The 4,493-nt window shown below is 44.6% G+C and overlaps 1 non-coding gene across 1 annotated transcript; it reads left to right on the forward strand.

Moving 5' to 3' along the window:
• The first annotated feature begins 3,436 nt into the window (after window positions 1–3,436).
• Window positions 3,437–3,543, forward strand: LOC118638087. The gene has a single exon (XR_004961045.1). It is a non-coding gene; the product is annotated as a U6 spliceosomal RNA (small nuclear RNA).
• Window positions 3,544–4,493: the final 950 nt, after the last annotated feature.

The following is a 4,493-nucleotide window of genomic DNA, read 5'->3' on the forward strand; positions in this document are numbered from 1 at the left end:
AATGGTGTTGGGAAAATTGGACAGCTACATGCAAAAAAATGAAACTAGACCATCAACTTACACCATACACAAAAGTAAACTCAAAATGGATAAAAGACTTAAATGTGACCCGTGAATCCATAAAAATTCTAGAAGAAAATGTAGGCAACCAAATTTCGGACATCATACAGAGCAGAATTTTCACTGATACATCACCTAAGGCAACAGAAATAAAGGAGAAAATGAACACATGGGACTACATCAAACTAAAAAGCTTCTGCACAGCAAAAGAAACAATCATCAAAATGGAAAGGCAACCCACTGTATGGGAGAACATCATTGCCAATGATGTATCAGATAAGGGGTTAATTTCCAATATATATAGAGTGCTCATACAACTCCGCAAAAGGAAGACAAAGAACCCAATTAAAAAATGGGCAAAGGAGCTGAATAGACACCTCTCCAAACAGGACATACAAATGGCCAAGAGACATATGGAGAAATGCTCAACATCACTAATCATCAGAGAGATGCAAATTAAAACATCAATGAGGTATCACCTCACACCTGTCAGAATGGCCGCCATCAACAAATCATCAAACAACAAGTGTTGGCGAGGGTGTGGAGAAAAGGGGACTCTAATACACTGCTGGTGGGAATGCAGACTGGTGCAGCCGCTATGGAAAACACTATGGTGCTACCTCAAAAAATTAAAAATTGAACTTCCATTTGACCCAGTGATCCCACTGCTGGGAATATACCCGAAGAAGCCTGAAACACCAATCAGGAAGAATATATGTACCCCCATGTTCATAGCAGCACTATTTACAATAGCTAATATCTGGAAACAGCCCAAGTGTCCACCAGTAGACGAATGGATAAAAAAGCTGTGGTACATATACACAATGGAGTACTATACAGTGGTAAGAAAGAAAGATCTCTTATCCTTTGAGACGACATGGAGGGACCTGGAAAGTATTATCCTAAGTGAAGGAAGCCAAGCAGAAAAAGACAAATACCACATGATCTCACTTATATACGGAATATAATAAACATAACAGTCTGAGGAATACAGTAGACCCAGACACATGGAAGTAGGGCACAGACTGACATCCCTCAGAAGAGGGGATGGGGGGTGGGAGGGTGGGAGGAGATAAACCGCAGAACTTACATGCATGTATGCATTACCAATGGACATGGACAACTAAGCCGGGGACAGGGTGAAGGGGGGGGGGGGTGGGGGGTGCCAATGGGGTAAAAAGGTAAAATATCTGTAACAAAAAAATAAAAGATAAATAAAAAATAAAAAATAAAAAAATAAAAGAAAATGAGGACAAACATCTCAAAAGCACTACAAGAGCAGAGGGGCATAAGTAATTCTAAGTTTGGTTTACAAGATCACAAATGTGGCATTTTGGAGCTCTGTTCAGTTGGGAAGCTAAATGATGGACCATGTCATGAACATCTGGTCCCCCAAAAAAGAGAGAAATTTGAGAAAAAGGTGTGTTTATGCCCTGGCCAGTTTGGCTCCATGGTTAGAGCACTGGCCCGTGGACCAAAGAGTCTCAGGTTTGATTCCAGTCAAGGGCACGTGATTTGTTGCGGTTTGGTCCTGGTTGAGGTTGTGCAGGAGGCAACCAATTTATGTGTCTCTCTTACATCAATGTTTCTCTCTCTGTCTCTCTCTCTCCCTCCCACTCTATCTGAAGATAAATAGAAAAATACTCTTGGATGAGGATTTAAAAAAAGGGGGGGTGTTTATGAAAGGCAGAGAAAAAACAAGGCATGTTCCTGTGGGCAAACTTACCAGCAACTGTGGGCAGAAAACTTACTTCACTGAAGTGCAGGTCTGAGGCTCTTGGTCATGTGGGAGGAGGACTCAAGAGGGAGCCAGGAACAAGCTATAGTCACTTGCTGCTTCCTGGTTGCAAGTCTTGCAGAATGCTGCTGTGAAAGGAAGAGACCCCCTGGCTGGTTCTTTAGAAGTTGATGCCACGTGACACCCCGGGAAGCCAACGGAGGCCTAGACCATTCTGGGGTCTCCGTGTTTGTCACAGCACAAGAAAGGATTCTTGAGGAAACTAGAAGATTTAACAAAGCACAGTAGGTTTATTAAAGCAAAAGAACACACTCAAGAAGTGAAAGCAGGCCACTTCAGAGAACAAGAGGCCCCTATGGTGTCTGAGTGGAAGGTTTTCATTAAACATGAGAAGGGGGGCATGGGTAATAGGGTGGTCTTCAGCTTCTGACACTGATGGAGTAACTGCTGATGTGGCCCATCTTCATTCACCCTCTTCAGACAGTATTTCCTTTTTGGTCCTCCCAGAACTGCCATGGTGATGCAGGAAGTGGCATGGTCCTAAAACAGCAATGCAAATTTATTATAATGACTCTTTTGGTCACTTTTAGGTCAGTATGGCTGCCAAATCTGGAGAGGGGAAAGTGGAGGAACAGGTGGTCAGTAAATATCTGAGATGCCCGAGCCAGGGTGGAAAAGTGGAAGGACTGAGCTTGAGGCCTTTGTCCCCTATTCAAACTTTGTTGCCTCAGTACTTCCCACAGCCTCCACAGTTCTGAACATGGTCTCCACCACAGACCAAGTGCAGCAGGCTAAAGAAGTCAGATACTCAGCGACTGACCTTGAACATACGTTCTTCTCTGTCTCAATCTCAGAAAAGAGCCGATTGCAGTTTCCCTCATATGGGAAGGATCCCAGTTGATGATGAAGAGATGTACTGCACAGCAAAGAAGAGCAAGGTTACTGCTCCTCTGAAGGCACGACCTCAGTAGGAGAGTCTTCAGACGGTGTATCTTCAGCAGGTGCATTGCCATCTTCTTCCGCTGAAGGAGTACTAGGAGTAGGCAGTGGGTGTCTGGGTGCGCATGGCTGAAGAACATCATGATAGGCAGTTGCTGGCGCTCTCTTTTCATATGCGTGAGGAGGCTTTTGTAGGATCCTATCGTTCCATCACATGCATTCTGGAACCACAATGCATGCATCATTTGTGGGTCCCATTTGCCAATCATGTCCTGTCCTACCTTAATAGTTCTCACAACTTGTGAGAGATGCTCTAGTAAGGCCAACTTCCTCCTTCTGACCCCCAGGAACCTCTGGCTGCTCTTCCTCCTCCTCACTCACAGGCTTAGTCATCTCCACCAGATCCTCGTCAGTTAAGGGATCCAAGTGTGTCTTCAGCAGCTCGTCCATGTCATTGCGGGTCATATCCATGACACCTTCTCCTCCCAGCATCCAGGCTAGCCTAACTGCCTTATCCATTGCTGAGTTGCTTATATCCACTGGGGTGAATCCTCTGTAGTCGTGGACAATTTCAGGCCATCTTCTAGCTGGCTTTCACAGTCTCCATCTTTACATCCTTCAACATGACCTGGATGTTCTTCAGACAGGTCGCGATGGTATACTGCCACCAGTACTCCTTCAGCAAGAAATTCTCCTCAAGTGCTCGCTTCGGCAGCACATATACTAAAATTGGAACGATACAGAGAAGATTAGCATGGCCCCTGCGCAAGGATGACACGCAAATTTGTGAAGCGTTCCATATTTTTCCAATCAGAAAGAATATATGTACCCCCATCTTTGTAGCAGCACTATTTACAATCGCTAAGATCTGGAAACAGCCCAAGTGCCCATCAGTAGACGAATGGATTAAAAAGCTGTGGTACATATACACAATGGAGTACTACGCAGCGGTAAGAAAGAAAGATCTCTTATCCTTTGAGACTACATGGAGGGACCTGGAAAGTATCATCCTAAGTGAAACAAGCCAAACAGAGAAAGACAAATTTCATATGATCTCACTGATTTGTGGAATATAATGAACATAACAGTTTGAGGACAATCCCCTAAGGAGTGGGGAGGTGAGAGAGGGATGAACCACAGAACTTATATGCATGTATGCATGAACAGTGGACATGGACAACAACCTGGGGAAGGGGCAGGGAGGGCAGGGGGAGGGGGGAATCAGTGGGGGAAAAAAGGAGAATCATTTGTAACAAAAATTAATCAATAAAAAATAAAAAAAAAGAAAAAGAAATTCTCCTCAAGGTCCATGCCTTCATCGAGGTGCTGCAGGGTATTTCTTGTGTAGAGGGCCTTGAATGCATGAATAACACCTTGATCCATAGGCCTGGATCAGTGAAGTGGTGTTGGGAGGAAGGAACTTGATCCACACACCATTGTAGATAGGTCTTGTGCATGACCTCCAGCATTGTCCATGAGGAGAAGGACATGATACTTGAGTCCCTTCTCCGTGACATACAGCTTGACTTGGGGGATGAAGCACTTGTGGAATCAGTCCATTGAACAGACCTTGGCCTCATCCTTGAAAACGAATATCTGGGAAGGCATTCTTTTCCAGAACAGTCCTGTTTCATCCATATTGAACACCTGTTCTGGATGATACTCGCCCTCCTCAAAGATCTTCTAGAACGTGTTGTTCGCATAGTCCTCTGCTGCAGGCTGGTCAGCAGAAGTAGCTTCTCCATGGAAACCAACA

This window comes from Molossus molossus, unplaced genomic scaffold (assembly GCF_014108415.1).
Source record: "Molossus molossus isolate mMolMol1 unplaced genomic scaffold, mMolMol1.p scaffold_m16_p_20, whole genome shotgun sequence".
NCBI lineage: Eukaryota > Metazoa > Chordata > Mammalia > Chiroptera > Molossidae > Molossus > Molossus molossus.